Below are 8,233 nucleotides of genomic sequence, written 5' to 3'. Positions count from 1 at the left end.
TGGCTGGTTGGTTGGTTGATAGGTTGGTTGGTTGATAGGTTGGTTGGTTGGTTGGTTGGTTGGTTGGTTGGTTGGTTGGTTGGTTGGTTGGTTGGTTGGTTGGTTGATAGGTTGGTTGGTTGATAGGTTGGTTGGTTGGTTGGTTGGTTGGTTGGTTGGTTGGTTGGTTGGTTGGTTGATAGGTTGGTTGGTTGATAGGTTGGTTGATTGTTTGTTTGTTTGATAGGTTGGTTGGCTGGCTGGTTGGTTGGATGGTCGGTCGGTCGGTTGCATGTTTTTGTAATTTTCTGAGCAGATTCCTCTTCATTGACACACAGGATGAAGACGTGACTGAGCCACAGGAGCAGAACGGGGGGAAGTGAAGTCCTCTGCTGGATTCCACTTCCACCTCAAACCCCCTCAGAGCAGATTGTGAAGTAAATTCATTTCCCTGTCTTCTGCCTCGGTGGACATTCCTGCAGGTCGTATCCTGCGACTTTATTTTCTCCACTGCTGAGGTCTTAAATAAAACAGCAGCTCTCTGACAGATGTCCACCTGTCTGTGGATTGCTGCACAACAACAAAGCAGGTTCCCTTCCAGCTACAGCTCACACATTATCGGCTGACAGGGACCGCAGCCGGTTATTGATTGGTTATTTCAAGGGACGGCGCCTTCTGTATTAGCTGCAGCTTGATGAAGGTGGAGAAGCAGATAATGAGGAGACTGATGAGCCGAAACTACGGAGCCGTGACGGAAGCGGTTCACTTACAGCCTGCTGCTGCTAATGTATATTATTGAATATATGTGTCATATTTAAGAAATCTCACATTCACTGTGATGCTATGTGAGGAAACACATTTTGTGAAGATGAAGGTTAGCCGTTCCCTGCAGGTCAGGAGGTCAGGCTCTGCCTCAGATGGAGACGGTTTGGTTTCCTGGTGATGATGTCATCCTTCAGATTAATATTTGAGTTAATTTAAAGCTGTTTGAACCTTAAATCTTTAATGTTTAAGTTTTAATCTCAGTAAACGCTTGAATCTATAAATCTGATATAAAAATGTAATTTTTTATATGTTGTTTGATCTTATTGTTTCTCTTTTGTGTTATTTAATGCTTTCTCTCCACCTGCAGCCTGTTTACTGGTTAATCTACGTCCAGTAATCTCCCTCCCAGTACAGGCAGCTGGTTTTCACTCACTTTCTTCTCCCTTGTTGTTATTTGTGTTGATTTTAATTTTATTTTTTGTCATCTCAATGTAGAAAATGGCATCAGTACTGCAAATGCTGAAAGTTTCCGAATCAGTTCAGTTTCCAAACACTTCATAGAAATAAATACAGTGACACCTACTGGCCAACTTACAGCATTACATGAACATGAAGCAATTATGCTTCATGTTCATGAAACACAAACTGTTAATTAAAGACTAAAATACATGTGCGCTATAATTTGATTTTACAATCATAAAATACTGTTTTTACTCTGGCTTTTGATGTATCTCACAATATTGATCATAATACAAAAACTGTCTGACAATAATTTAGTTTAAGTGCTTGAGTAACTGAGTCTGATAATAATTATACAGAATGTTGGGAAAAGGCTTGGTGGAAAAACTGGAACTGGTCTAAAGTTTCACTTTTAAATTATGAATGCAATATAAAAACAAAACTAAGTGAACAGTGATCAAATAAAAAGAAAATAGTTAACATGTCAATAAAATTCCTTCTCCCAGTTTGTTGTTTCTGATATAATTTTAGTTTTAAAGTGTTAATAAGAAATCTAATAAGAAGCGGAGACATGAGCTGTTCAGAGGGGATTTTTCTTACATTCTGATGMTGATGATTCACTCAGGAAATCAACTTCAGACAGGAAATATGAAATATGTTTGAATCAAAGACAAAAAACCTTAATTCAAGTAACTGGCTCAGAAATGTCAGCAGTGGTGGCTTTAGTCGTGATCGTGCTTCAGTTTGAAGGTAAATGCTCTATTTACTTTCATGCATTCAGTTTTTGGAAATCTGAACTTTTTTAGTGAATCAGAATCAGAAAATCAGATTTTTTTTTTCATATTAATGAAGTTAACTGAGCTAATGGTAAGAAAGACAATCTTTTCTAAGGCTGAGCTTAGATAAGATTTTCACTGCCTCTGTTATTGATAGTAACATTTACAAAAACAGACTAGAAATGATTTTGTTTCGGCGCCCCGTTCAGCGCAGCGCCCTCCTGTGGCGCATATAGTGCACATCTTGTTTTAGCACCACTTTTGTTCCGCAATGACAATGTTCTGAGAGTTTTTCCAGGCTACTGTAAGTTTGACAGCTTGTGTTTGTGCAGCGGCCAGAGGAGCAGAAGTCTTCCTGTATCACAGAGTCGGAGACAACGCAACTCTCCCGTGTAAAACCGCAGCGCCCTCCGCTGCACCGACTGTGCCTTTCTGGCTCTATAACCGAGATTTTTCTCAAACCTTTTATGAATTTGAATATGAAACTGGCTTCAGGAATTCACTCAGAGGGAACAGAGTGMGTCTGAGCAGCAACGTTTCTCTGGTCATCATCAACGTCACCGCGGAGGATGCCGGACGCGACAGCTGTCGATCCGGAGTTTCCCCTGACGGAGACACGCTGGTGTATCTGAGCGTTTTGACGAGTGAGTCTTACAGTCACTTGAAAATCTTACTTTAATCTTTTTTAGTGTTTTGAAAGCAAGCCGGGTCAAGTGTTGGTTCTGGACCTGCTGCTTACAACAAGCTCAAACTCCATCAGGTTCAGGACTTTGGAATGAAATATTACTAAATATTATTACTAAATTTGTGAGGTATGAATATTTCCTGATGTAACTGCAGGTTCTATCATTCCTCAGGGCCGGTCCAAGCCTTTTTGGGGCCCTAAGCAGATATTTGTTTGCGCCCCCCCACCCCCCTCCCCAAACCATATTATTTCTAAGCTAACTATTATTAGCATCATTTGTAATTAGCTTATCATACTCGTATGATGTTGATTTTAACCTTAAAGGAGTAACAAGTTGACGAGTTTGATATCTTATATTTCCGTCTCAGAACACTGCGATCTACCAAGAGACTTTTGCTCTTTCCTTAAATTTTTTTCTACTATTAAAACACAGAAATCATTTGAATTTAATTTTAAGAAGGCGCTGAAGACCATTTAAGTAMATTTCTATTTTTTGATCACAAACTCCAACTTTTACTATGTATGATTTTTGCAGTTTCTCTCATTTTTCCAGAGGAAGATCCGAACGGGGCTCACAGCGTGTCCGTGGAGTGTTCCCTGTGGAGAAAATTAGATTTCCCCCGGTGTGCAGAGGACAGCCTCCGCTGGGCCAGCGAGTCCGGATCAGTGCTGGACCGCTGCGAGTTCAGAGGACACGCAAAGTGTTCTTCTGTTCTCACCATAGCGCCTCACAGTGGCCGGAACAGAACCTACACCTGCCAGTTTGTCCAGGAACAAGCCGTGAAAATACAAGATCACTACACACTTGTTGCCATGGGTACGACAGAAAAATGCAACATGATGCTAAATCTTTGTGTCATTCAGTTGATTAATATGTTTATATAAAACTCTGCCTGCGAGGCTGAATTATTTACTGCAGAAATAAATAAAATAATCATTTTTTCCCACAGTTTCCACAGGCTGGTCTCCTTTGAGCTGCTTCATGTTGACTCTGAGGATCGCAGCTCTGATCCTCATGATCAGCATCACTGTCAACACAGGTGACATACAGACCATATGTTAATTCAAGTAATGCTTTTTTTAGAGGAAACAACACATTTCCAGATGGCCTCAGTGTGAGTAACAGAGATGGATTTTAAATATAATAACTCAGCTATCTGTGATACTACTTTTACTACTTTTAATTTGAATGAATTTTTTCTTTAGGGAGAAAATATACCATGTTATAAATAATTGTCCTCACAAATGAGGCTGAAAAGGTCGACAAACTGAACAATTCAAAATAAAATAGTATTTATTAAGAAGGAATCAGTGAGAGAAAGAGTGACGCTGTTTAACTTCTAAGTTTTTGTTTTTTTTTTAAGTTTTTTGTGTCTTTCTGTCTCAGGTTGGTAGTTATGATGAAGATGGGTGGGGTCACCTGGACAGGTTGTCTGTTGCAGGGCAACACAGAGACACACAACCATGCACACACACACTCACACCTAGGGACAATCTGGAGAGACCAATTAACCTGACAGTCATGTTGTTGGACTGTGGGAGGAAACCGGAGTACCTGGAGAAAACCCACCATGCACATGGGGAGCATGCAGGCTCCATGCAGGGGGACCGGGGCTGGGAGTTGAACCCAGGACCTTCTTGCTGCAAGGCAACAGCTCTACCAACTGCACCACTGTACAGCCCCATTTTACAGTAATTTTTCACTTGCAAATATATCTGTAAATATATTATTGGTTTGTGTTGTTTTTTTTAATCTAAACTTGTTAAAATTCACACTGGAAAATGTTCAAGAGGTTTGAACAAACATTCTCAGAACATTGGGTGAGTAATTAATTCATTTATTTGTTTATTGCACATCTACTTTGAATTTTTTACTTTAAAGTGCGTCGATGCAAAGAAAGGAAATGACAGAAATGATACTTTCCTTGATGAATGTGACACATTCTGGTCTTTTTTCTTTTCTTTTTTTAAAGCATATTCTGTCATGATTTTCTTTTTTTAAGTATAAATTAGCTGATGACTAGCAGACAGGATGGAGGTTGGTGTTGGTGTGACTCACCCACAAACAGGAAGTAAGTCGTTCAGACATGAAGCAGAGAAAACTCCCCTGACTGTGATGTGATCTTGGTGCTGGAACTACTTTTACTTTCTGTGCTTTAATTTTGCTTCTTCTTCTTAGATTTCTGACTAAATGTTTGAGAGAGCAGTCGCCTCCAGCTGGCAGGCAGATTCTCTGAACACTTTGCAGCAGTCGGACTCTAAATGGAGGCATCGGTGAAGGCTGAGATCCTAAACCAGTGGTTCTTAACCTGGGTTCTATCGAACCCCCGGGGTTCGGTGAGTCGGTCTCAGGGGTTCGGCGGAGCCTCTGCCGTGGAGGTAAAGACTCACTTGTGTAAAGTCGTGATGACGTCCCGCTTTGCCATCACTTGGGCAGAGGATCATGTTACATTGCTTAGCCAATCAGAGGATCACGTTACGTTGCTTAGCCAATCAGAGCTGTGGAGGAGCCCTGATTGAAGGAGCTCYACTCTCAGCATGGATTTGAACTTGTGTCTTTAATTACTTCAGCAAAACTAAGTTTTTACCATAGACATGAATACTATAATATTAATGTCTGTGGTTTTTACCAAATTCTATAGTCTAAATCTGCTCCTTAGTCGCATCTTTTCGGGGTTGCTACTGCCTCTAGTGGCGTGGGGGTGGTAACACAGCTAATATAATTACATTACTAAATCAGAATACCGCAAAGTATTTTGTGTGTCGGCGGGGTTTAGATGGGGATAAGAAGGGTTCAGTGAATGCACATATGAAACTGGAGGGCTCGGTACCTCAAAAAAGGTTAAGAACCACTGATCTAAATGTTGAGTTTGACTGACGACTTTTATAACATAAAACCTTATGATCCGTTTCTCTTTTAACGAACATTAAGGATGCAAGAAAACTGACCATTAATGCATTTTTTGGTTGTTGTTGCTTTTGTATCTCCTGCTGTTTCCTTCAGTTCATCTCTATAAGTATGTTGCATTATTTATGGTTTATTTTATTATGATCATTATGATTAACTTTATGTGCGAATAGGATAAAACTTCTGCAGGATTCAGATGAGAGTTTTAGACTTCACGTCAGCCTGTGTTGCTCTCTGCAGGTGCAACATCTGATCTTTTGATGGAGGTCTGAGAATGTGGCAGGAAGTGGAGGTTATTTTAGTTTAATTCACTGTTACTCACATATGTCTTCCTATTAAATGCATTTTTTCCTTTGCATATAATTTGAAATATTTTATCTCCACCTGCCAAACACTGAAGTTTTGAGCATTTACCTGAAAGCAGCAGCATTTTAGTAAACAGTAAAAACATTAAACAAGCCAAAACATGTTTTCATGCTTAGCAAAGAGAAAAAATAAGTAAATATGCATGAAAACTTGTGTTTAAAAAATGTGCTCCTTTATTTTTTAACACAGCTTAACCAGAATATATGATGAGAACGAGCAAAATAGGCGTTTCTTAAACAAACGTTTATCTCTAATATCTGCCACACAGCGGAAATAACAGCAGTAGTTTTCAGTCTGCAGCAGATTAAAGCTGCTTCCTGTTTCCTGTTTATTAAGAAGACATCAGACTGGAACTCATTTTACTTCTGCTTCAGTTTGAAGGTGAAAACCTTTTTATAGAAACATATTAATTCATAAACTCAAAAGTTTCTTTGGTTTCAGTTTTGGATAGAAGTCTATGACGATGTGGAGAATTTGTTTCTGTGAAAAAGTTAGATTTCATCTGTTTTTGCTTTTGCTTCCTATTACATCATCAAAAATGCATCATACTGACATTTGATTCATAAAATGTCTATAAGGGAGAAAATACTTTTTATAGTAATCAATACTGCARAGAGTTTGTGAACGAAGAAATAAGAAATGAACTTTATCTCATGATTGATTGAGTTCAAGTCGAGAACTTTTCAAATAATCGATGTTTTCCAGTGGAGGAAATATCCACTTACTCTTCCACAGACGCAGCTCTGCCCTGTTTCAGAGGCTCAGTGTCTGAGCAATGCTCCGCTGTTATTTGGCTTCACTATAGCGACACAAACACTCAGCTGGAAGTGGGTCAGAGTGGTTCTGGCCGGCTGGCGGTGGACCGGAGCTGCTCTCTGATCGTCTCCTCCATCACTGCTGATGACGCCGGGCGCTACACCTGCAGGCGGCGGGAGGGAGAAAACGTTTGAGTGTTTCTGTTTGTTTCGACCAGTACGTGCCTCAACTCACCTGAAGCTAAGTGACTTTAACTCTGCTACCAATCAGTCAGTCAGTTTCATTTGTTTATTTGTCGGTCAAACAAAAATAAGTTGTTTTTTCAGATATGTGTCAAAGCTTGTCAACGTTGTGACAGTTTGTTATAAGGCAGATAATCAGTGGAAAAAATCAACTTCTCCCTGAGCTCCAAATGCCTTCTGAAGAAACATAACCAGAGACAGGAGGAGGGTCTTAGTGCTGTCAATCATGCTCGTATACATGCTTCTAAATGTTCTAATTGCAGTACACAACTTATCATTCCAGGAAAACTTTATCTGCCTCATTGGTGGCGATGCTAACTAGCCTTAGCACTCACTCAGAGAGCAACAGCAGCTTATAGATATTTATCATTTTAAGTACGTTAAAAAAAAGTTGCATACTGCAGCTTAAAAATCTACTTTTTTTTTACTTAAATGTCTTCTATGGCTGTAGTTCCTGTTGCAGGTTTTATTTCAGAAACTGGAGAAAAGTAGAGAATATAAATATTTAGTTTCTCAAATCTGAGGAAGGACTGAGCCTTGATTTTGTGGACGGGGACTCTGAGTTGTTGCATCTCAAGAAGGAAGTTGTATAAACTGCAAACTAAACCCAAGCCAAGCTGCGGTTCATTTAAATTATCTGGTAATACTTAAACTTTAAATATAATTTTAAACTAAGTCAGCAAAAAAAAGGAGACAAACTTGTCGTTCTTTTAAGGAATGAAACGTAAGTCAGATTTTTTCAGACTGAATTTTCTCCTATTTTTCTCAGTTTCCCTGGTTTTCCCAGAGTCTTGTCACGTTACGGTGTTCTCCCTGGAAGAAGCAGATAAATGTCCCCTGCTCAGAGAGGAACATCCGCTGGCTGGATGCAGCTGGAGCCGAGCTGCAGGGTGAAGCCGCTCAGGTCCAGCTCTGTGCTTCCAATCTGACTGAATCTTCAGGATGACAGAAACAAAATATTGACCTGCCAGATCTTCTACTTCAACAAAGTGAGGACAGAGGCGAACTACCCACCGTTTTATAAAGGTTTGACACCTTTTTTCTGATACTTTGCAAATGTTACTTAGGTTGAGAGAAACATTAAGCCAGTGGTTCTTAACCTGGGTTCAATCGAACCCCAGGGGTTCGGCGGAGCCTCTGCCATGGAGGTAAAGACACTTGTGTAAAGTCGTGATGACGCCCCGCTTTGCCATCACTTGCTGCAGAGGATCACGTTACATTGCTTAGCCAATCAGAGGATCACGTTACATTGCTTAGCCAATCAGAGGATCACGTTACATTGCTTAGCCAATCAGAG

General features: G+C 40.0%; 1 long non-coding RNA gene across 1 annotated transcript in view; it reads left to right on the top strand.

Moving 5' to 3' along the window:
* The first annotated feature begins 6,133 nt into the window (after positions 1–6,133).
* Positions 6,134–8,233, top strand: part of LOC108165764 (uncharacterized) — a 3,293-nt gene continuing 1,193 nt past the window's right edge. The window contains exons 1-2 of the long non-coding RNA XR_001776089.1: positions 6,134–6,910; positions 7,706–7,962. This is a non-coding gene — a long non-coding RNA (uncharacterized LOC108165764). The remainder of the gene's footprint in view (positions 6,911–7,705; positions 7,963–8,233) is intronic.

This window comes from Poecilia reticulata, linkage group LG21 (assembly GCF_000633615.1).
Source record: "Poecilia reticulata strain Guanapo linkage group LG21, Guppy_female_1.0+MT, whole genome shotgun sequence".
Lineage (NCBI taxonomy): Eukaryota > Metazoa > Chordata > Actinopteri > Cyprinodontiformes > Poeciliidae > Poecilia > Poecilia reticulata.
The sequence above is the reverse complement of the archived record's forward strand: the minus strand, read 5'-3'. Positions and strand labels throughout refer to the sequence as shown.